The 26081-nt window shown below is 39.4% G+C and overlaps 1 protein-coding gene across 6 annotated transcripts in view; it reads right to left on the bottom strand.

Moving 5' to 3' along the window:
- PCDH15 (protocadherin related 15) overlaps window positions 1–26081 on the bottom strand; it is a 1134710-nt gene that overhangs the window by 496574 nt on the left and 612055 nt on the right. The window lies entirely within an intron of this gene.

Here is a 26081-nt window from a genome sequence, read left to right as displayed (position 1 = left end):
GCTTGCTCAGTTGGAAAAACTATCAGAGAATCCTGTTCACACAGATCAGGATCAGGCTGAACCCTAACAGGGGATCACCTTTTTTGGGGCATCCCCAATTTTCAGCTGACTTCAGGACCAATAGGAAATGTAAGATTTTAGCCCACCTGGACCATAGACTTTGCTTCACCAACACTTTGGGTTGAGCATGGAATGTGTGGTCACCTCCAAGGTAAATCCAGTGTGTTGCTGCTCTGGAATGGATGCAGATTAATCAACAGTGTAGATAAGCCCTTCAATATTTTGTCAATATCGTTCATGATCCATGATACCAAGAACCGAACACAGTACTCTAGATAAGATAGTTGTCTTCTTATTTGTGTGGATCATCAGTATGATTATGACCTCTTCATACAGGATACCTGAATTGCTACGTATTATGGTAAATCGAGTGACTGCCACCGTGGGGGCATGGGGAATCTTTCGTCCCATGCCATGTCATCACCCTTCTTACCATTAAGCTGATCCACAGGGGGAAACGTTGACCACATGGTTTCCCCCCATTGCTTATGGTGCAATACAGAAAGTGCCTCATGTTGCCATCAGAGTGGCATATTTCCAATTCCATGCTAGTTTACCCATAGAGCCCCACTGGAAGATCCCCTGCATCATGAGATTGGAGCCAGCAGACTCTGTGGGTAAACTAGGGCTTAAACCACCATATGCGCCAAAGTAAGCCACATCTGATGAGGTTGTTAAAATCTGGTTTCATTCTAAGTCTATAAGGCAGCCTACATAAGGAGAGGAGACTTCTTCATACATTATTCTCTCAAACCAATTATCTCATCTCACATCTCTCCTTCATGCAATTCTAAGGCTAGGCATGGGAGGATGCAAACCTCTGAATATGACTACAGACAGACTGAATCACTGATCCTATCAAGATGACATTTTCTATCTATCCCTTCTCTTTTGTGTTTGAGGGATGCAAGCAAATATCCCCATGATATGTTCGAAGCAAAGCAGCCCCTCTTCTCTTTGTGGTGAGTTTTAAACATTAATACATTTCAAAAAGCAGGTTGTGCCCCTTGAGGGGTACAATTACTGCTCTGTGCCTCCAAACACACTAGTGCTATTAGCTTAATAGATAAAATTGTTGATTGGAGAAGCAGTTTACTTCTGCCACATCCCTAAAGCAAGCTCCCATATCTTGCTGATTAGCTTAATTCAATTAAATTATGTTTCCTTAATTGTTCATGTGCTAAAGCTCATTAAGCACAAACACTCATGCACACACATACACACACACACCCCTACAGGTTGTTCTGGGCTCAGCAAGAAAGGAATGGATATCTATACACAACAATAGGTGTAATCCAGGCCTCCTGACTAATGTATTATGTGTAGGCTGGGAGTTAATAAACCAGCCCCCCAACCCCACCCCATATGTTTATGTATGAGTGAGTAAAGGAAGGTGGAGCAATGGGAAGATGTTCTTTTTTTGATAGATAAACCCATATAAGTGACACGGACATGAAATGGCCTGATTCACACACCCCTACTAGCTTTTATTTTATTTCTTTCCAAACATTATTGAAACCACTCTGAGTGACTAACAACACTCAAGGTATGTATACTTACAAATAGGGAAGTCCAAACACTGTTAACTTATTACAAGTAGAGTTTCCCTTATCAAAAATGTTTGGGATGAGATTTTTTTTTTTAATTTCAGATTTTTCAGATTTTGAAAACCGTTATCTTTGTTTGTATATATACATAGTGACTTAGGGATGCAGAAGGAGAGTCATATGTCCCACATCTGTTCAGTTTTTCCTCAATGGCTGTTAGCACCCGTTTCACCCTTTTAGAAAAATATCCAAGGAGGGAGGATGAAATCCACTCTCCTCGCATGAGTTTTTTTTTTCATTCTCTTTGGGCTGTAAACAGACTGTCCAATGAAGTATGAGGGGTATTTTTTAAGTAAGGTCCGTTTTGTTGTAGACACTAGTAGTTTGCGCGCATACCGCAACGAGCACGTGCGTCATGTACCGGCATGCCTTGGGAACAACTGTGCTCAGTTTCTGCTCTGTAGCTAACCTGTACGGTTCTGTTCTGTGCTTTATAAATGTTTAAGACTATCAACTTACCCTCCGCATGTGAGGTTCGCTCAATGATACAGTTTTTGTCAGCAAGGAACCTGCCTGCTGCAGAAATTCATCGACAGATTTGTGAAGTGTACGGTGATACTGTTATGAGTGAAAGCAAAGTGCATAAGTGGGTACGACAATTCGAAGATGGCCATGATAACGTCCATGATGAGGACTGCTCCGCTCGCCCTTCTTTGATTACAGACTTTTGGTGGCTTTTGGTGTCGGCTTTTGGTGGCGGCAAGTTTTTATGAAGAGGGTATTTTAAAACTGGTTCAGAGGTATGATAAGTGTTTGAACAAACTTGGCAACTATGTCAAAAATAGAGTGAAGTATGTACTTTCTGAAAATAAATTTACTTTTTTGAAATAAACTTTCATTGTGTACTTATGTTCAAACGGACCTTACTTAAAAAATACCCCTCGTAATTCTGCACTCTGCCCCACCACTAGCTGGGCAAAAGTCAAGCGTAGAAGTAGCTAGGATGTCTTCCCTCCTTTTTCCTTCTTCTCTTTCTTTTATTGGGGCTCCTTCAGAGAAAACTGAGCAGGCATTGGGTATGGGACTTGCCCCCTTTCTCCAAAGGCAAAAGTAAAGGGGGTGGGGCAAGAAGCAACATTTTTCAGGTTTGTGTGTGTGTGTGTGTGTGGGGGGGGGGGGTTAATTTTGGATTTAAAGATAAGAGATACTCAATCTGTATATATAATTTAAATAAAATGCATATGATGGGGAATGGATGTGGAAGGTGGGCTGCACTCGATGCTAAGGCACCATACCTCACATCTGCTTCAATGAAATATGCTCCAGGGGAAATGAGGGAAGGCATTGCATTTATAAAGCCAGTGCTGGTAGTTTAGATTCCTAGTGGCCAGAATTGCTATTAGAAATATGGGAGATAATTATGCATTTTAAAGGACATTTTGCTACCAATCACAAGAGTGATGAGTATTCGCATATATCTTTCCTCCTAAGAGTACAAAGTATTTCATGTATCAGTCACAATCCCTAAACAATGTTGTGTAAGTCAGTGTTATTATTCCAATATATTGTCTGAAATGTTTTGAACTTGAAAGAAAAAGAACCCTAAAGCCCTGCATTCAATTCAAAACAGAACTTGAGTTTCTAGCTTCAGGACTTTTAGCTCACATTTCAGTGTATAAATCAGTGCTACACTAGCTCTATAAATTGGACACTTCAATAAAAAAGAGCACTTTTAAGGCTGTCTAAAAATCCATACATTTTATTATGGTGATTGGGGCAGAAAGCCATATGTCTTTCACATCTTCATCATATAAATTAAAGTGCTAGCTTTTGGGGCTGATATCACAATATTATAGTAATATCGATACAAACTCATCTGTATACTCTTGTAAATACACAGGGAAGAAATGTACATCAGGAGTATCCTATCTTGTTTTCCGACATCTACTTTACAAGTTGAGGATACTTCTGGCTTCAACTAAACAATCCTTTGATTTGTGCCGGATAGTAAGTAGGTCATATCCTGCAAAGATGAATTTGCTGACTTTCACCAGCAATTGCACAAGAAGTAGTTTGTTTATTACTGATTTCCATAATTTCATAAATATGCTAGGTATTTAACACACTTATAAGACACTATAACCAAATCCATAAAGGGATTTATATCTGCATAAAGACAGACAGGCTAATGTTCTTTCTAGGGGCCCCATCACACTAGAGAATGAATCCACTTTAAATCTGGTTGCTGCCCCCTGCAGAATTTAAGAGCCTCACTAAACTACAAACCCCAGAATTTTGCAGGATGTAGAAACTGGGTTTAAAGTGGATTCATTCTCTAGCATGAAGAAGTAAAAATAAATTGGAAGGAAAATGTATACGTGTTGTTATCAGTATTTACTTATTTGCTTAGGCAATCCCTCATTGTCTAAGTAGGATTGTCTTCCAAGATCGGTGTACTGGCGGTAGGTTAATCTACATGTTCTCGCGTAGTGAGGGCATTGGTTTCCAGGTGGAAGACGGTCCTGGTCGGGGTTGGCTTGATGCACCTTCCTCTTGGCACATTTCTCTCTTTCGCCCTCTATTCATGCCTCTTCAAATTCTACAGCATTGCTGGTCACAGCTGACCTCCAGCTGGAGCACTCAAGGGCCAGGGCTTCCCAGTTCTCAGTGTCTATGCCAGAGTTTTTAAGGTTGGCTTTGAATCCATCTTTAAATCTCTTATCCTGCCCACCAACATTCCGTTTTCCGTTCTTGAGTTCAGAGTAGAGCAACTGCTTTGGGAGATGGTGGTCGGACATCCAGACACTGTGGCCGGCCCAGCAGAGTTGATAGTGGAGGACCATCACTTCAATGCTGGTGGTCTTTGCTTCTTCCAGTATGCTGACATTTGTCTGCTTGTCTTCCCAAGAGATTTGCAGGATTTTTCAGAGGCAACGCTGATGGAATCGTTCTAGGAGTTGCATGTGACGTCTGTAGATAGTCCTTGTCTCGCAGGCATATAGCAGGTTTGTGAGGACAATAGCTTTATAAACAAGCACGATGGTATCCCTATGAATGTCCCGGTCCTCAAACACTCTGCTTCATTCAGAAAAAAGCTGCACTCGCAGAGCTCAGGTGGTGTTGTATTTCATTGTCAATGTTGACTTTTGTGGAGTGGTAGCTGCCAAGGTAGCGAAAATGGTCAACATTTTCTAATCCTTTGTGAATCCTTCGGTACCATTCCAGCAGTTGCCTTTTTCCTCCCTGTTTCTTTCCCATCAGGTACTTGCTTTTCTCAAGGACTCCGTTTCCAAGTTGGGGATGGGGTCTTACATTTAGTAAGACTAAACTGGGGATGCTGAACTCCACTGACATAATCTCACATATTTGGACCACCGAGAATACTATGTATTTGAACCTCATTAGAAATTACCAGTAAGTAATACACTTAAATTTAAATGAATGTTGTTTTGTTATTGCTTTCCTGCTACTTAGATTGCTACCATCTTTAGTTGGATAGTGGAGATGGGAATAATGTTCATTGTTTTAATGAAAAGCATTTTACTGCCATAGTTTGTAAAAACGTACCTTTAAGTAGTCAAAATTAATAATGATCTGCCTGGTAGTGTTGAGCCTTCCCACCTTCTGATATTCTTGGAGTCCTTTGAGAAAGTTTACCAGCTCTGTGGGCCAGGATTCTGTTTTAAAGCTTGAAAATATAACCTTTTTTCTGTGCCCCATATATGGTATTGTTCCAACATCTGGCCTAAAAGGAGGTCTAGACAAAGAAGGATAGTCCATTTTATGGTGGTGGTGTGTGTGTGTGGGGGGGGAGGGGGGTTGTTGAAGGAGATAAACCATTTCCCATTGCTTTCTTATTATGTCCCCCCCCCCATGAAATTGTCCTCAAAACAACTGTTGTTTATGTCATGAGGAATGTGGGTGGGGGGATTAACTAGTAAAAATGGAGGAAATTGTTTTTTTCTCCCCTCTGCAAATGAATTATCCTTCTATGTCTATGCCCCTTTTGGAGACCACCTGGAACAGTAGAATATATATACACTAGTTGTGCCCGCCATGCATTGCTGTGGCCAACCTTCCCTCCCTCTTTCTTGTTCTTTCTCTCCTACCTTCCCTCCCTCTTTCTCTCCTCCTTTTTCTGTTCTTCCTTCCTTTTTTTCTTTCATTCACTCCTTCCTTCCTTCTCTTCCTCTTCACTTCCATTTTCTTTCCCTTCCTCTTTCTCCCTGTTCTTCCTTCTCTACCTATTCTTGGACTGCAATTCCCAGAAGTCCTCCTGGTCAATTGATCTATCTATCTAACTATCTAACTATATATCTATCTCTATCTAATCTAATCTAATCTTATCTTATCTAATCTTATCTTATCTATCTGATCTATCTGGAGGATTGCTGGGAGTTGCAGTCCAGGAATGGGAAATTGGAAATATGCAGAATTGCAATGCTCTCAAAGAAATCCAAGGAGAAGAAAACTTGCAGCTTGGAAGCAGTGTATTTGGATCATTCTCCTCTCCTAAAGGGCCTGGTCTAGGGGATGGTGGGAGCTATAGTCCAAAAGAGAGTGTGTATATGCTATTGTGTGCTCTGTTTGTTTTTGCACATGTGCTGCAGGTTTTTTTTTTTTTTGCTTTTTCAGTCTTTTAAGTATCTTCTGTTGTGTTTTTCAGTATTTTTATGAGTGATGGTAACTTGTTGGCCTGACAGGTGTGTTGTGTCCAAATTTGGTGTCAATTCATGCAGTGGTTTTTGAGTTATGTTCATCCCACAAATGAACATTATATATCTGTGTGTGTGTGTGTGTGTGTGTGTGCGCGCGCACGTACATAGAAGTTTACAAGTTGTTCTTTTCCTTCCAAGCCACAACATATTTGAAGCTTTTTAGCACATTTAGATAGAACATATGTTTCAGCATTACAAGCGTAACAGCTAGGAGCAAAAATATAATAGGTCAAGCTTTGAGAAGCCATGTGTTGCAGGCAGAAACAGAAACTGGAAAATGTTTTTTATTTTAGTAGATATGTTTTTTATGTGCTGAAGCCTTCCACAAGTCTCAAAAGGCATCTATTCTATGACCCTTTCAGCACTATTTGCAAACATTTATTTTCTCCATGCCTTTTAGCTAAAGGGTTTCTAGTGAGCCCTTGTTTAAAAAGAGAGAAAGAAACAACAAGGAATAATGTTATTGACTTGATTATTGTTTTCGTATTTTTTAAATATTGTGCTATTCAAAAATAAATTTATAAATTTTCTAAAAACAAAGACAAAAAATGAAAATCAGCAAAGACCAAAACCCACCCTAAAAGAGGATAGAATAAATGCAGCTGAAATCCAATTACCGACAGAGGTTAGTATATTTAACAGAACAGTGTCTTTTATTTTAAAATTTCTATTATGAAAAAAACTTCAATGGATTTGATATGATTGCTACAATTTCTCATATTAACTGTCTCATTTGAACTCTTCCCATAGAAAATTTATACAAATAGCAGCACCATGCATATTATTATAGATGATCATCTCTTATAATAGATGATGATGATGACAATGATGATATTACACAATGTAATTGTATCTTTAACTAATCTAAATTCGTGTTTTGAGTTTTTTTCTGCCTATAGCGTACCCCTAGCGTATTTTCCTCAATGTATGAAGAATGTAATGTTAAAATTTCTGAAGTTATCTAAAAAGAGCTCTTTGTCAGCTGGTACATTGGTGTGCTGTGAATGGTGTGATGTGTCATTTTTTCCGTTTCTGTATCTTTCCCTAAAGTAATCACACAATCGGTGTGACCACGATGTGTGAGATATATGCTTAGCTGGATACAGTCTTTCCAATTTTATACTACTTATATATTTCCTTTCCTAATTGAGGTGGTTCATGAGTTGTTTTGGAACAGTTCCAGGAGAAAGAAGAGATAGATATGCTGCTTATTTAATAGCTGAGTTAGAAGAGCTTCCCACTATATTAGAAGAACTAACTAACTATATATTACAAAACAAAACAAAAGTCCACACTTGACTTCTGGTCTCTCATATTAAGTACAGACTCATTGCATTCCCAGCTCAATTGAGAAAGAAGTGTATTGCATAAATTGTTCTACTTAAATTTAATGACCAACATACTTAAACAGTACATTGGAGTCTATACATCCTTTCTTCATGCAAACAAAAGATAATTAATTTGGGTTGTTGTAGGTTTTTTCGGGCTATATGACCATGTTCTAGAGCAGTGGTTCTCAACCTGGGGTCCTCAGATGTTTTTGGCCTTCAACTCCCAGAAATCCTAACAGCTGGTAAACTGGCTGGGATTTCTGGAAGTTATAGGCCAAAAACATCTGAGGACCCCAGGTTGAGAACCACTGTTCTAGAGGTATTCTCTCCTAGGAGAGAATGCCTCTAGAACATAGCTATATAGCCCACAAAACATGGCCATATAGCCCGAAAAAACCTACAACAATCCAGTGATTCCAGCCATGAAAGCCTTCGATAATGCATTATTAATTTGTTCTACCCCTAGTGTACTTTTTTATAAGTTGTGACAAGGGGCCCTTCTACACATGCTGTAAAACCTGGGATTCACCGGGTTGAAAGGGTTAGCCAAAGTGCAGGAAGGATCAGGTTAAGAGGTAAAAAGCATGTGTTTGAAATATGTGCTTAAAACCCAATTCAGCCTGAAAAAGGTGCATCTTTGCATAGCTGTATATTCCTGCAGTCATGTAAAACACATGCTTTCCCTCTCCCTGTGCAGACTTCGCCAGTGCAGTGCACTTTTTAAAAGTTCGAAACAGAGGATCAGCTGACTGCGCTGTCAAACAGGTGGTTCAAAGGAAGTGCAAAAGGGGAGTGATTAGAATTCTTTGAATCTCTTTATTTTACACTTTATAACCTTCAACAGAAGTTAAATTAAGAATTTGGGGAAGAAAGAGATCCAAAAGAAGTTTTGTTAAATCCCTCTGTTATAATAATAATAATAATAATAATAATAATAATAATAATAATAATAATCCTTTATTTGTACCCTGCTAACATCTCCCGAAGGACTCGGTGCGGCTTACAGGAGGCCGAGGCCCAAACACAACAAAAACAACAGCAGCACGAATACAACAAAATAACTCATAAAACAGCAATAAACATTAAAACAATAGCGATGGACCTCATATGTGCACATGTGAATCTGCTTGTGTTTATATTAAAAAGGTAAAGGTAGTCCCCTGACATTAAGTCCAGTCATGTCTGACTCTGGGGTGTGGTGCTCTTCTCCATTTCTAAGCCGAAGAGCCAGCTTTGTCCATAGACACCTCCAAGGTCATGTGGCCAGCATGACTGCATGGAGCGCTGTTACCTTCCCGCCAGAGCGGTACCCATTGATCTACTTACATTTGCATGTTTTCGAACTGCTAGGTTGGCAGAAGCTAGGGCTGACAGCGGAAGTTCACACTGCTCCCCGGAATCGAACCTGTGACCTTTCGATCAACAAGCTCAGCAGCTCAGTGCTTTAACCCACTGCGCCACCGGGGGCTCCTGTGTTTATATTAAGTATTCAAATGTGTGCATATACGGTCCAGTACATAATAGAGTGATTTTTTAAAAATTCCGCCGGATGTCCCCTGTCCACCCTGCATCTTGATCTGCTACAGAGAGGGGCTGTGAGGATGGTGGGGGACCATATCCTAGGTCTGACAATTCAAGTTCCAAGATTTTTTCTCTTAGATTTAAAACACGGATTTCAGTGCTGTCTGGAAGTGCCCAGAGATAGGTTACATATCAGTTACATCTGCCACTTCTATCTGGAAAAATGACACAACATACTCTGCGAAAATTTCTTGGCCAAGCAAATCAAAGTATGGCCAAGATGGCAAAATCCTATGAATGAGGAAGAACACATAAGCTATAGGGGCTGAAGTAGTTTTCTTTTCCTGAACCTACAAGAAAGTGCAAGAACACCATTCTCTCCTCTCTCCTCTGAGTTACTGAATGCAGATAATTTCTGAAATTTGAACTCAGTTTGTAGCAATTCAAGTAGGCTGAGGAAAAAAGGTAAGCAGGAAAAAAAACCCGAGAGAAACTGGGACCCTTCAAAAATGGCTGGAGAAATCAGACAACAAACAGTTGTTATTCATGAAAAAGATCTTGGAGTCCTCGTGGACAACAAGTTAAACATGAGCCAATAATGTGATGTGGCGGCAAAAAGAGCTGATTTTTTGCCGCATCAATAGGATTTTGGCCACCATCCTCACAGCCCTTCTCTGTAGCAGATCAAGATGCAGGGCGGACAGGGGACATCCGGTGGGATTTTGGCCTGCATCAATAGGAGCATAGTGTCTAGAGCTAGGGAAATAATGCTACCCCTCTATTCTGCTTTGGTTAGACCACACCTGGAATATTGTGTCCAATTCTGGGCACCACAATTCAAGAGAGATTATTGACAAGCTGGAATGTGTCCAGAGGAGGGTGACTAAAATGATCAAGGGTCTGGAGAACAAGCCCTATGAGGAGCGGCTTAAGGAGCTGGGCATGTTTCGCCTGAAGAAGAGAAGGCTAAGAGGAGATATGATAGCCATGTATAAATATGTGAGAGGAAGCCACAGGGAGGAGGGAGAAAGCTTGTTTTCTGCTTCCTTGGAGACTAGGACACGAAACAATGGCTTCAAACTACAAGAAAGAAGATTCCATCTGAACATGAGGAAGAACTTCCTGACTGTGAGAGCCATTCAGCAGTGGAACTCTCTGCCCCCGAGTGTGGTGTAGGCTCCTTCTTTGGAAGCTTTTAAACAGAGGCTGGATGGCCATCTGTCAGGGGTTGGACTGGATGACCCATGAGGTCTCTTTCAACTCTTTGATTCTATGATTCTCTGTCAAATCAGGGCAGCCAGAAGGTATGAAACATGAACAACAACTGAAGAATCACGTGTCTCTCCTTAGCATGTTATATCCTAGCCTTCTTGTCTATTGTCTGCAAGAAAACAATCATAGAAGGTTTTTAAAATCCTTTCCAGCCAAGACAATTCGATCAGAGTACTAGGAGGCACCTTTTATCACTGAAAGGTCAATCAAATTAAATTCTGTCAAGAGTCTGCAACTGTCAGTAGTTGACTTGGGCCTGGATTCAAATATGGTAACTGAGATATCCCAACAGACTTTATCATTTAATTTGCAAGTAATGCAGAGCTGTGCAATTCCCCAAATAAAATGTCCTGCATTAGATATGAATGGCAGGCCTCCAGGAACTTGTTTTGCTGTCTGCTTGGCACATTTGGAAGGTGACATCACATCCCTGATGGACGATGGTGATAAACTCCAAATAGTGGAGAACGAATGCAGGGTGGGTTTTCTATACATGGTGAATTCTATATGTGTATGTGGTCAATTCTCCCCCGCCCCCCACCACAAATATACTCTTGGTATATGGAGAACTACCACAATAGTTGACCTCTAGACAGTGATAAGATTTAATGTGTTGTTATAAAAAAGAGCTTTCTTTGTGAGTGCTTCTAGGCTGTCCAACTCCCTCCCATGGGAAGTAATTTCCTCTATGCTCTTTTTCAATGACAAAGTCATTTTAATTATGCAAGTTTTGGGCTATTGTCTAATTTCTACATGTGGATCTTTTATCCTTGTTATATTTTAAATGCTTTCAAACTGTTTAATATTCTTACATTGTTTTACTATTAAGTTGATTTTTTAAGCTGTATTGTATTTTAATTTCTATTATCTCCCTTTCAGCCAATTTCTATTGGCACAAAGGTGGGATATAGCACAAACAAGACAGTCTGTATAGTCATATATCTGACCACCATACTATCTAAACATCTACCTCCTGTCTTCCCTCACTGAGGGCCCTTCTAACTGCTCTATATCCCAGGATCTGATCCCAGATTATCTGCTTTAAACTGGATTATATGAGTCTCCACTGCCAGATAACATGCGATAAACAGAAAATCTGGGATCAGCTACTGGGATATAGGGGCAGTGTGAAAAGGTTCTGAGTCACTCCATTTCTCTTCCCACTCCATTGCCTTTCCCACATATTTACCAGGAGGCAATGGCAATGCTGATGTCCTTTTCCATTTTTATTTTTTTATATAATAGATAGCTTTGGCATGCAACAAATGAAAGAATTGTGTCACCCACCACACTTACATAGAAAATATGAGGTTTCCAAGAAAAACTCTTGGCTGCATATAGAATTCCAATGAAGGTCACAAAAGGATGGTACGGTGGGCTATAAAAAGGTGCTTTACTTGGTGAAAGACCCAGCAATGAGATATTACTACTAGTATTATTATTATTATTATTATTATTATTATTATTATTATTCTCTTTATTTGTACCCTGCTAGCATCTCCCGAAGGACTTGATGCGGCTTACAAAGGCTAGGGCCTCAAAACACAACATAACAATATACAACCTAAAGCAAATTAAAAACAGTTAAAGCAATATTAAACAACAAGCAATGAAACAATACACCAGGACACAATAAAACTGGGCCGGGCCAGAGTAATGGGTACAGATTAAAAGTGCTGATGTGACAGGTGATATGTAAGGGTTATAGGGTAAGTGCAGTGTGCCAGCAATCTTAATTCTAATAAAGTGCTTCTGGGACTTGTTGTTGGAGTTTTCCTATTCTGGAAAGGCACATCAGAACAGCCAGGTCTTCAAGTTCTTTCTAAAGACTGCCAATGTAGGGGCCTGTCTAAGATCTTTGGGGAGGGTGTTCCAGAGTCGGGGGGTCACCACAGAAAAGGCCCTGTCTCGCGTCCCCACCAGACGCGCCTGCAACGCAGGCAGAATCGCGAGCAGGGCCTCTCTGGATGAACGAAGTGAGTGCGTGGGTTCATGAACGGAGATGCGGTCACGCAGGTAGGCTGGTCCCAAACCGTTTAGGGCTTTGTAGGTAAATACCTGCACCTTAAATTGGGCTCGGAAAATAAACGGCAGCCAGTGGAGCTCCTTGAACAGGAGGGTTGACCTCTCTCTGTAAGGAGCACCAGTTAACATCCTGGCTGCTGCCTGTTGGACCAGTTGAAATTTCTGAGCTGTTTTCAAGGGCAGCCCTACGTAGAGCGCATTACAGTAGTCCAATCTAGAGGTGACCAAGGCATGGGCCACCCCGGCCAGATCAGCCTTTGCGAGGTTATTCCAAAAAGCAAGCTGGGGACTAGGACAAAATGCACTATTGAGGAATCAATATAAGAATCAAATGAAAGAATATCTTCCTCTAAACTATGGCCCCATTATACTGACCATTTAATGGCCTTAATGCACATCAGTGCTCTCTTGTTTGTGTAGTCACCATATGAGCTTCAGACTTGTTCCAAGATTTCCTACGTAATCATCGACACAGTAAAACCACTCTTTTGTCAAAGGCCAAGGGTATTTTTTGATTCAGAAACAATGAGCACACAAGTGGTTCAGTCTATAATATTTTATTAAAAGGCAGGCAAAGCATGGAAGAAAGATCATATGAACCTAACGACCTTATACCCCAATTAGCCCATCAGGAAACCGAGCGGTAATGATAGCAAGGGGTGCCCCAGCTTACTACAGAACCAATTCCAGTGTATAATTGACTTTAGAGTTCAGCCAAATTGTCACAGTTTATATTGATGGCTCGTTTAAGTCAACAACTTTGTTTTACCAGGGTATCTTATCAACCAGGTGCATAAGAAATAATTATTATTGTACTTTTTAATTAGGCACATCAAAACACAATAGATAAGCCAAATGGGTGGATGGCGACAAGTTTCCGAAGGGGGTGTGTGAAGGCAATAATTGGGGAGCATCCTCCCATACTGCAAGAACATCCTCTCATACTCCCAGGCTATCCCTTCCCAATTATACAAATTAGCCACACCTTCCCAATTAATTATAACTTTGAAATATATCCAGCAAAAATAGACCTTAAAGGAGCTTTAAACCCTGAGGTCTTTCAGGGGAACAGACAGAACAACTGTGATACATCAAACCTATCTTCTTGATATAATTTTTCCCCTACAACCACTTAAATCAATACTGATTTGAAATTACAATAAATGGTCAGCATAGAAGGGGCCTATGTCAGGACAATCAATTCCAGATTATAAAGCTAGAAAAGTTGTCTTTCTTGCAAGATAGGGGAAGAAGGGAAAAGAGAAAAGTCTGCCCTTACAGTATGTGTGCTTTAGAGCTCTTCCATGAAAACAGCAACTTATTCTATCATAAAACTTAGTGATTATGGATGCATGACACACAGTCCTAATACAAGAGCAAAACACATAATTGGCCACCTAAAGAGGAGGAAAAAGTGACCTGTTCACCACATCTAAATTACTCACACCAATTATCTCAGAGCAAATAGGATTTTCTTGTCTAAGGGCCTATCCAAACTATTTTTAAAAACTGAATTATCTCACTGGAATAAGCCTCATTTATCACCACTTGGGATTTCCTGGAAAAGCATTTCCAATCCACGCAGCTCTCTCTTGCTAGCAAGCAGGGAAGGGAGGATGAACAAAGCTGGGTAGGCAATGTGACCAATAAACCTTAAGATTTCATAATGCTACAAGCAAGTGGCCTTTGCTCAGTTTTGGTTTTGGAAGCCTGGATGGGCATAACTGCTTTTAAAAAGGATGTGTATGTGTGTGCCTTCAAGTCATCTGTCAACTGATGGCAACCCCATGAATTAAAGCAATTGGCCGTTGCTCAGTTTTGGTTCTGGAAACCTGGATGGACATATCTGATTTTAGAAAGGTATGTGTGCACGCATGAATTACAAGTAATACCCAGGGCACCTCCAGAGAGCACCAATACCCACATTTCAAATCGAAGATGAAAAATCCCCGGATCTCACAGTAGGTACACAACACAGACCTGTCAGTCCCAGGATATAGTCCCTGCTGTCTTCCCATCTTCTTTTGAAATGGATCAAGATGGAGGGCAGACAGGGGACATCCGGCAGAAGTTTTTTTTAATCCTCTATTATGCGCAGGAGGCAGTGACGGATGTTGTATTTCTAAGTGCGAAGATCACTGCAGGTGCAAACTGCCACCAGGATATCAGAAGATGTTTACTTCTTGGGAGGAGAGTAGTGGCCAATCTCAATAAAATAGCGAACAGAGACATCACACTGACAACAAAGATTTGCATAGTTAAAGCAATGATATTCCCCATAGTAACCTATGGATACGAGAGCTGGATCATAAAGAAGGTTGAGTGAAAGGAAGATAAGACTCTTTTGAACTGTGCTGCTGGATGAAAATTCTGAGAATGCCTTGGACCCCCCATAAGATCAAACCAGCTCATCCTCCAGGAAATAAAGCCTGGCTGTTCACTGGAGGGAAGGATATTAGAGGCAAAGATGAAGTACTTTGGCTACATAATGAGAAGACAGAAAAGCTTGAAGAAGACAATGATGCTGGGGAAAATGGAAAGAAAAAGTAAGAGGGCCAGACCAAGGGCAAGATGGATGGATGGCATCCTTGAAGTGACTAGTTTGACTTTGAAGGAGCTGGGGGTGGCCACCTCATGGACCAGCCCATTCCAGGGAGCTCTGGCATGAGCTGGTCTATGAGGTCATGAAGAGTCGTATGTAATTGAACGAATAAACAACTGGACTGTATACAGTGGTCTCTCACTTATCGTGGGTGTTACGTTCCTGGACCACCTGTGATAAGTGAAATTCCATGATCTAGGGATGCCCCCTCACCTTCCCTCCTCCCCCTCCTTACCTTCCTCCTCCTCCTCCTCATCACCGCATGAGGCCTCTTGCCATCGCTTGGGCCCCGCAATGCCTCCTCAATCACGGGGCCCAAACAATAGCAAGAGGCCACATGCAGTGATGAGGAGGAGAAAGAGGAAGGTGAGGAGGGCGAGGGGGTGGCTCTTTTTCCCCCCTCACCCTCCTTACCTTTCTCCTCCTCCTCCTCTTCATCACCCAAGGCCTCTTGCTGCAATGCCGCATGGGGCCCAAGCGGCAGCAAGAGGCCCCAGGCAGTGAAGAGGAGGAGAAAGAAACTTTAATAGAAACTTGTAAACCACAGCTCTTAGAAGAAAAAAAAAGCTTTTTGCTTCAATCCGTCCTGAAATTACAAAAAACAAAACAAAACAAAAAAACTAGAAATGAAACTAGAAACTAGAAATGAAACAGCTTCATTTGTGCTGGGAATTGTTTTGGATGTTCTGTGAAAAGGGGAACATCATTTGTTTGTTTGGTTTTTTTTTTTAAAAAAAAAAACAACCCCCAGAACTTTATCAATAGATAGAGCAACAAGCATGAACATTTCTTCCATCTGTTTTTCCCTTTAATCAGTTTCTAACCAAGGAGCCTAATTTAACAGTCAGAAGAAGATGAATTCTCAATATTTACTGCCTAGGGATATTCTTTCTCTCAAAGAAGCAACTGGTTGAGTTGTTTCCCCTCCAAAGACTTATCGAGTTCTACCTGCATTCTGATGTACATCTTAAGCATGGGAAAGAACCATAGAATAAAAAACAAATAATCATAATCATTATATACTGAGATTCATTTCAGCATAATTTTTATAAAGTAAAGTTTGTGCATGTGTTGTTGTTTTTTTTAAAAAAACAACAGTAATAAGAGTGCACAGCTAGAATATATAAACTAAACTTAACAGTGACTTCTATGTTATGGAGACGGTGAACCTATTTGGGAGCAGCTGGCAGTCCTCTCTGTCTAGTCACTAGAATTTCACGGCTGCAGTTTGGGAGCAGGGAAATGAAGCTAGAAGGAAGCATGCTCACAACATCACAAAGATCTACCAAATCTCACTGCAACAAGGCAAGTGACAAGTATCAATACTGGATTGAAAGGTATGGCCAAACAACAAAGGGAAATCTGGAAGAGCACTGCTTTGAAACAACATTATGCAGTCTGAACATTCACTGTTAGCAAGCAGCCAATGTGCCCCCCAACCCTCATTAAAAGAGGTACATAGTATGTAGCTCTTTAAATGTTCAGACTGAAATCTGAGTTTGATGCCACATTGACATCAAAGCCACTAGTTGCAACTGACTAAACCCCAGCAATTGAAACCCTATACAAAAGGAGCAAGAAAGAGGCACTTCTATAGATTAGAAATGATAGGAATTAACCAGTAGTTCTTCAGCAAAAAAAGAGTATTTCTCAGATGTGTGTCATTTACATCTCCCACTGATTAATCTGGGATAAAAGCCATCCTATGCTTTCATCACAACGTCAGAACATCAGTTACTATCAGTCAGAAGAGTTGTGTATTCTGCTACCCATTACCCATCTTTCCTGAAAGTCTGGCGAAGTGGAAGTGGATTATGTGGATAAAGGACTACCCAATGCTAATTGTAAATACAGGCAGTTCCTGAGTTACGAACACCCAACTTACAAATAAATCATAGTTAAGAACAAGGGCAAGACAACAGAAAGTGAGAGAAATCTACTCCTGGGCACTCCACTAAAGCTTTCTCACCAATCCTTGTTACCACAACAAAATCTAATTATCACAGGGACAGAAAGTGAGATGAACAGAGGCATAGACAGAAAAACAAATATCACAGCTATGCAAATTACACACACACACATATATAGGAGTTACACTTAAAATGTACCTGTTCTGCCTTGCATAAAATTTCAACTTAAGAACAAACCTACAGAACAAACCTATCCTGTTCATAACTTAGGGACTTCCTGTAGTTACTTTAAAAAATAATTTTCAAGGTCGTGTCTGATCCAATATGGGTTTTTTTTGTCATCCTGAGCAGAAATTGTGTGGGTAAGAGAAAATCAGTGATAAGTAATCTGTACTATATAAGCTCTAAAAGGTTGAGGCTGACTAGCCATTCATATTTCTTATTTTACGCAATATATTTACCAGATATAAGTGAAATAGAGTAATTGTGTAATTTCGAAAAATAATCAAATAAGGTCTCAATGCTTAAAATCATATTATAGATGAGTATTGCTGACCTACCAGACCTGTTTAAATTTTCCTTTTGCTCAATGTTCACAGTGTGTTAAAAATAAAGGATATTTCAGGGAACTGCTTCACTGTACTGTGGTTTGGTAAAGTCCATTCTGATTTTTTTGTCCTTTAAAAGTTATGAGCATTCAAAATCACTATTACACATTAGCAGTAATCTCTTGGCAAATACTATGGCACCTGTTGCAATCTCCCACTCCAAAACAAAAACAGAGGAGACTGAAAACTTATGGAAACTGTAGCACAACTGATTGGCTTTCATTGGTTTCTAAATGCAGAGCACTTAACTTTTCAAAAACCAATGCATTGCATGTCTTATCTTAAACAGCAAATCACTACCATGTGAAGGTTTAAGAACAACTTGACCTGCTGCTCTTCAAAATTCTGCACATTCAATTGAAACAATCAATTTTTTGCAAAACTCACAAAAATGTAAAAAGCAATCATGTACATGTTTAACCAAAAGTAAAACTGCGAAGTAACTATTCAAGTATTATCTGAATTTTAGCCTTGCACACTCACATTGCTTGTAAATTCTGAAGATGTAATTAACTCATTTGAAATAGACTGAATGTCTTGAAAAGAAACAATTCTATGGATGTTTTTGATAAAAATCAAGTCCTGTCTCTTTCATTTTAATATCCCTCTGCAAAATGTACAGCTGTATTTTATCTCAAATGTTTTTGAAAGTACTCAACTAACCCACATAACCATTCCAGTTCTCTGCCCTTGCTATAGAAAAAACCCTTGACTCAAAAGCACATCATAATCAACTCAGAGGCACATAGTACTCCTGTCACAACTAGACAAGCTTTGAGGCATTTAAAGAATGAAATGAAGCCATTTATGCTACAATATAGCTATTTATTACATACAAACAGATATCTAAATGCAGAAATAAGCAGTAATATATTATTGGGGAATGTCATACTGCCAGGGTGGAGACTAGGGAGAAGTCCTGAGTCCAGAAGTAAGGCAATGGGGGAGCTAATTTTGTGAAGCAAAAACAATTCAGAAATGGCAGTTCTTAACAGATTTTCTGAGAGGAATGGATCTTCATAGAAGAGCGAAGTACTTTGTAAGAGGTTTACAAGGATAGGCAAAAAGTTTTGCAGCCACATGTCAGAGATTTCCACATTTCTGCCCCAGACTCTGAGAGAAGACCCTAACAAGCAGTAATTTTTGTTATTATTGTAGACAGTGACAGGGGACTCTTCCAGACAGGGGGGAAACAGAGAGGAAGTGGGTTTTTCCCCACCCCCAACCCAAACCCCGGACTTTCCCTTAAGAGGTGGCTAGATGACATCCCAGGTCAACCAAAGGTTGATCTGGGATGGTATCCATCCCTCCAGCCCCCCATTTCCCCCCAAAAAAAACTTGCCAGAGGTGGGGTAGGAGGGGTTTCTCTCCACCACCACCTCCTGACATATCTTATTCATTTATTTATTTACTGCATTTATATCCTACTCTTCTCACCCCAAAGGGGACTCAGTGTTGTGGACTACTATTCTGCTTCTGGGCAGGAAATAGAACAGGAGGTTTAAGAAGTAGCACTTGGAGATTTGGGTCCAAGTGTTGAGGAGGAAGGAGAAGGCAAGGAAGACATACTTCAAGTCCCTACATTTTTAGAATGGTGAAGGCCAAAAGAAGAAAGGAGAAGGTCAGCTAGAATCACAGCAAAAATGCTGAGCAATCAGATCTCACCCTAGGAATTTCTGTGCTGGGAGCTCAGGGCGATACATTAGCAGTGAAATCAGAAGTCAGCACTGGCAACAACTGACCTACTTGGTGTGTTTGTGTTCCAGTCTTGGTGCTACAGCTCCAGAGTTGGCTTTCCACCAGACTTCTTTTGTCAAAGACTCTTGCTCCTGTTTGCTGTGAACCTGAGATGGATAATGGGTTTGCCTGAGGCATCAATACAATGCCTCAGGTAAACCCAGATTAATGCGGAGTACACTGGGATTTCCCAGTTTAGTCTACATTAATTTGACACCTGCAAAGATCTGGACCTTAAGCTAAGGTCCAGATCTTTGCAGGTTCTGGGCCAGTCATCCCGGTTCTTCGGGCTCCTGGAGCTCAAAGGAGTAGAAGGGTGCCCCCCCTTCCACCCAGCCCTCCATTTCCTTAGAAATACCCTTTACCAGACAGGCCTGCCAGAAGCACAGGCCCCTCTGCAGAGTATTCCTGGAGCTTGTTGTGAGCCACCCTTAAGTTGTGAGCCATCCTGAGTATCCTGTTTTGCTCCAGAAACAGCCTTACAACATGAGTAAAAGTAACTAAAAAAAGCTTTACTTCACCCAAATAATAATAACAATGCATATAATAGTAAAGGAAACAGAAGGTAAAGCCCCAAAGCAATGCAAAGTCTTACAGCAGATGTGAACCAAAAGTCTTTGGCAACAAGTCTTATCATGCCTGTGTAGAAGGGCCCCTAGAAAACCAAGGAGGTACTAAGAGCAGTGTTTTCTTTTTTAATACTGGAGGATAAATTCCACATATTGATTTGAAATAATCTGTCATTTCTTTGCCTAAACCCTTCTGATAGAGACATCTATAACAAAAAAAAATCTCTAGGAGTGTAATTTATACTTTCAAAGTCTCTCTTAAGAATAATAAAGCTTGTTCTCCTTGGCAGCCCTATGAAGAATAATATGTTAAACAATTATCCATCTATCAACAAAAGCCATTACAGATTATGAAAATAACCCACCTCTGACTGATTAATGTTCATTACTGAGGGGTGAGGTGAAGGCTATTAAGATCTAAAGTATATATAGCTATCTTGGTTACACTAGCTATATAAATAATTTGTCATACGATGTCGCTAACATAACTACTGTATGCAAAATTGTTTTAATATTTAATATTTATGTCAAAAGGAAACCCCAAGATGAGTGAGGTTCTTTAGCTGTTGAACATATTCATATTTACACCTGTGTGCATAATTACACTGTTGTTTAACTTGGAAATATGACTTTTCAGCTCAAATGCAAACCCTTCAAATGCTGAACAAATGATAATATACAAATTTATAAAGAGCCTCTTAGGAACCTCTTTCCCAAATCCAGACTCTGAAAATGTATGTACATAAGATTCACCAAAATGTACATAAGATTCACCAAAATGTACACTAAAAAACCACATGTGCAACATTTCTTGTTCTACATTTCTGAAACTGGGCCACTTCTGCATTCTGTCAATGATGCAATGCCCTCAAATATTCCCAATCTAAATAAGACTTCATTGGTTGTAACACTGATCGAACTATCATAATGCTAATGCTTTCTTAAAACAACATGGTACTACATGTTATATGGTCAGGATCCAAAGAACTATTTTATTTATTTATTTATTTAAAATTATTTATTTATTTATTTATTTATTTAAATTGAAATTTTCTTTAAAAAGGTAAAAATATGGATGGAATGATTGGCTAAAATATAAAGAAATTTTGAAAAACCAACAAGGAGAATTAATATTAAAAGAACAACACAAACTAATTACCATCGACAAAAAAGTTTCATGGTTACAATATTGGCAAATTAAAGAGAAATATAAAGATAAAAAACTAGGCTTTTCAAAGGGTAAAGAATTTTTGGATAAAATTATGGAATCAGATAAAAAACTGATAACAAGACTATATAAAAAACTTTTAGGATGGCACTTAGAACACAAAGAGGAAAAAACTATATGAAAAGATGGAACGAAAATTTACGAAGAAACATTAAACAGAGTGGAAAGAAATTTGGAAAAAGAGGTTAAAATACACTTATGCTTCCGACCTTAGGGAAAACTGGGTCAAAATGTCGCTAAGGTGGTACTTGACCCCGAAAAAACTAGGGAAAATATACAACAATACGAGTACGACCTGCTGGAAGTGTAGGGAGAAAGAAGGTTCATATTTCCACATGTGGTGCACTTGTGACAAAGCCAAAAATTACTGGAAGAAGATACAAAAAGAAATCCAAAATATGTTAAAATTAAAAATACCAATGAAACCAGAAATATTCTTGCTAGGAATATATGAGAAAAATTTAGAAAAAGATAAAGACAAAATATTATTTTTAGCGTTGACAGCCGCAAAAGTGTGCTATGCAAAAAAATGGAGACAAACAGAAACATCAGACGAGGAAGACTAGATAACAAAGATGCTAGACATTACCAACTTGGACAGACTTACCTTTCTATTACTGAAAAATAAAGAAACTGGAAGAAAAGAAACAGACTGGAGTGAAGTCACCGAATATTTAAGAAAAAAGAGACATTAATCTGAATGGAAGAAAAATAAGGATGGAAACTCAATAAAAATAGGGAAAGAAAAGAAGAATAGAAAATCTAATAAAAGGGACTTTAGATGAAGTCCAAACGGAAGATTCTCAGAAGACACCAGGAGGTCAAGACAATTTTTATTTTTTCTTTATTTTTATTTTTTTATCCTCTTTTCCACTGCTCCTCTTCTTTTTTTTCTCTCTCTCTTCTCTAAAGATATTGATATTTTTATCCAAAGAACTATTTTAGATCTACCTTAAGTGGGGTCTGGGTATGTCTTGAGGAAGATCAGTGTGCAGTCACACCTAGGCACTTTAAGGTTAAAACTATGATGTGCTTCTTTCTTTAACCGGGTGGACAGCGGGGGGCTTACTTTGAAGCTCAGGAGTCCCAGCAACTAAGACATCTCCAAATTGAACATCAAACAAGATTTTTATTTTCTCAAAGTCCTTGACAGGCTTGGCAAAATTTGTTGAGGCTACAAATACAAACAGTCAACTTATATAATCATGTGGATGTTCCTTTCTTACTTTTCCCTTCAGCTGCTGAGTTAACTTCTTCCAATGGTGGAGAAATCCTGGAATACGCTCTACCCTAGCCCTGAGTCACTATACTAAAAAGAGCAGGTCTTTACCTACCTAAACTCAAAGCTAGCTTGGAGGCAAAGTAGTTAGAGCTTCTTCCAATGGCAGAGAAATCCTGGGATATTCTCTGCCCTAGTGCTGAGTTGCTATTTTAGAAAGAGCAGGTCTTTCCCTATCTAAACTCAGAACTAGTTTTAAAGGCAAGAAGTTAGTACTTACGATGGCTTGTCTGAGCTGTCCTGGCTTGGCCACAAGCACATCTGAGTCTTTTGCTATACTGTAGAAGGCAGAAGAGCTTCTCAAAATGGAGATTTCATCCCCAGGAAAAAGGGGCGGTCTCAAAATCAAAAAGATACTTTTGCAAGCCAACAGCAGCAAAGGCTTTGCAGGCTGACTTCAAGCCTCTGTTAATGGTTAACTCTCAGGGTGTTGCTGAGTCTGTAACAACCCTGGAAAAAATGCAAAAAGGGTGCTATTTCCTACAACTATGGGGCAATGAAAATCAAACTCCTGGGAGACGGAACAGAAGATCAGACCTCCTCGCATCTCTTTGAACAATTTCCGCACTCTTATTACAAGATTCCTTCCAAATAGTTTCAAAAGCAATACTCTGTAGAGCAGCAGGTAGCAGGAAGGAAACTGAGATGTCCAAGTCCAATCTCATTTGTCTTTAAAGATTTCATTGCAATGTTATGATTCAAGGCCAGACTCTGATAATTTCCCACTGGGAAGTCTTCTAGATTTGCACACTTGCATATAAGTAACAAACTGTTTTTTGAAATAACATTATGTTTTTTTCTCCTAAACCGCAGATGACCCTATCATTCACAATGGCTATGGCAGGATTTTTATCATCTAAAGGCTGATTTTATTTCACTAATTCAGAGTTTAATGCACTTGGTTATAATACTGACCTGCAGAAAATATGGCATTGTAAATGGTACACAGCAAGCAAAACAGTGGTAAACCTTGATTTCCAGTGCTTTCAGTACCAGCTCTAAATACCAACAATGAAACTACAGTAACATAAGGCAATCAGATGTGCCATACATATAAACTGCAGCCATCTGTTAGTTTGTATGGCGTTTACTCTGATTTTATGACTGTAAGAATTCTATAATTTTGTGTTTCTCCCCAAAATTTAATACCTCTACTTATTCATAAAAATGCTGAGCACATAATAGGTTGAAAAGCAGACCTGATCATGTATTAACTCCTCTCTTTCTATTAAAAAAAAAAGGAATTGTAAGGGTAAGTCCTGTGATGGTCCTGAGGAAAAACAGATAGGAATCAATATGTCTCCAGTGATGGGTTTTATTAAGCTAGCAAGGTAGGTGTACTTTTGATGGCAAAGAATGCAGAATGAGCCAACAATGTGATGTGGCAGCAAAAAAAGCCAATGGGATTTGGCCTGCATCAATAGGAGCATAGTGTCTAGATCTAGGGAAGTTATGCTACCCCTCTATTCCACTTTGGTTAGACCACACCTGGAATATTGTGTGCAATTCTGGGCACCACAATTCAAGTGAAATATTGACAAGCTGGAATGTGTCCAGAGGAGGGTGACTAAAATGATCAAGGGTCTGGAGAACAAGCCCTATGAGGAACGGCTTAAGGAACTGGGCATGTTTAGCCTGAAGAAGAGAAGGCTGAGAGGAGATATGATAGCCATGTATAAATATGTGAGAGGAAGCCACAGGGAGGAGGGAGCAAGCTTGTTTTCTGCTTCTCTGGAGACTAGGATGCAGAACAATGGCTTCAAACTACAAGAACATGAGGAAGAACTTCCTGACTGTGAGAGCTGTTCAGGAGTGCAACTCTCTGCCCTGGAGTGTGGTGGAGGCTCCTTCTTTGGAAGCTTTTAGACAGAGGCTGGATGGCCATCTGTCAGGGGTGATTTGAATGCAATATTCCTGCTTCTTGGCAGAGGGTTGGACTGGATGGCCAATGAGGTCTCTTCCAACTCTTTGATTCTATGATTCTAGTTCTGTGAAATCAAAAACCCTCCACCTCATTTTATCTATAATGGAGATGAAACAAAAAACAACATCCTTAAATAGTAGATTCTTAAGTAACCGGCACCCATGAGGATTGGTAAATAGTTTCTGGTTGCTTGATGGTTACTATTAAAATAGGCTTAAGTATTACTATATTCCATAGCATACAATAACCTCTGTATTGACGATATTAATATTGAAATATGGTGGATATATTTCTTCATTTAAACTGGAAAACATGTGCAATGTTTAAACCATCACATAGGGGATAAAATCTCCAGAACACAGTTTCAAAACTTCTATATTCAACCTTTTTAAAATACTGATCACAAAACTGGATCTATTATTCCTTTGAGTGGAACTTGTGAATTGGGATTCTTTTTTTTCAGGTTAATGATCACAGTTGTAAACATAACAAGCCACAAAAGCCTCTTCCAAATGCCAATGAGATAATTTAAACTGTGGTGCTATATTTTGCAACAGATGTCAATGTGCCCACAGGCTAATGAAAAAAGAAAGTGAAAGGAAACTATTCAGAGATCATGTTGCCATACATTATTAGGTACCATAGAGAAGACGACAACTTAAATGAATACCTTTTCTCAGAAAATACAGCATGCACTATTCAAATATAGATATGCTTTTACAATGACTCCCATTTCATTATTTTCACAAATCTTCAGAAGAAAAAAAAGGAGAATAACATGACTGCAATATCTTGAGGAATTGTGGGGAGACAGGTGATAAATGGAGAACTTTAAGCCACAGATCTGCCATCATCACATCTACAAACTTATTAAGGGTGAGTTTTGAGTTTCTAAACTAAGATGAAACCAAATACTCTCAATGCTTTGTAATGTTGCACTTGTAGGATATACAACAAGGAGTTTTCTTTTAAAAATTAAATATAGATATTTTTAAACAGAATTCATCTATTTTCTTCTCTGACTTCTTTCAACTTGCAAGTAGATTTTTTTTAGTCATGCCATTGTCCCCATATGGCAGAGATGTTTTCTAACACCGAAACTATTAACATTTTTCCAGTGCTTATGTGATAAATATGATGTGTGGTTTGAATGAAATTGAACGAAAGGTATATGACTGGAGTTTGACTGAGTCATCCTAAGAAGAATGGCATTATGGAAAACTGCAAAAGGAGGTGAAGAATTAATGAGCTGCTGAAATGCTGAAATGACCAGAGTCAATGATTAACTCTTGGTTGAAAACAACATGTTTACATAGTCAGACAATATGTCTTTAAGTTAAGGAAGTCAAACAATGCTCCTTACTTAAGGAAAACCAACATCTGTTAAGGAAGGAAACCGTCTGTTTAAGAATTGATAGAGTCAGCAAGTTTTAGCTGGAAAAACAGCCTGTCAGCTATTTAAAACTTTTTGGAAAAACAACAGCAGAAAAATGTTGTATAAGAAACCTTTTTGCTATCCAAAAGTGTGGCAGATAGCAGACTCTGGTCATCTGCTACCACCTTCTCCAAGGAACTGAGAAAGATGGTGAATTCAGCAGAATGACAGTTTTGCAGGGAATATGATCTGGCCTACATTTGGTTCTCTTCTCCAGGAGATAGAAGAAGGAATGGTAATATATGGATGTGGGATGAATCTTTATATGTGTGTGAAAGCGGAATAAAATGTAATATTCCCTTTGTTTGTGTAACC

This window comes from Anolis sagrei, chromosome 3 (genome assembly GCF_037176765.1).
Source record: "Anolis sagrei isolate rAnoSag1 chromosome 3, rAnoSag1.mat, whole genome shotgun sequence".
Lineage (NCBI taxonomy): Eukaryota > Metazoa > Chordata > Lepidosauria > Squamata > Dactyloidae > Anolis > Anolis sagrei.
Note: the sequence above shows the minus strand (reverse complement) of the source record. Positions and strands in the feature narration are given on the sequence as shown.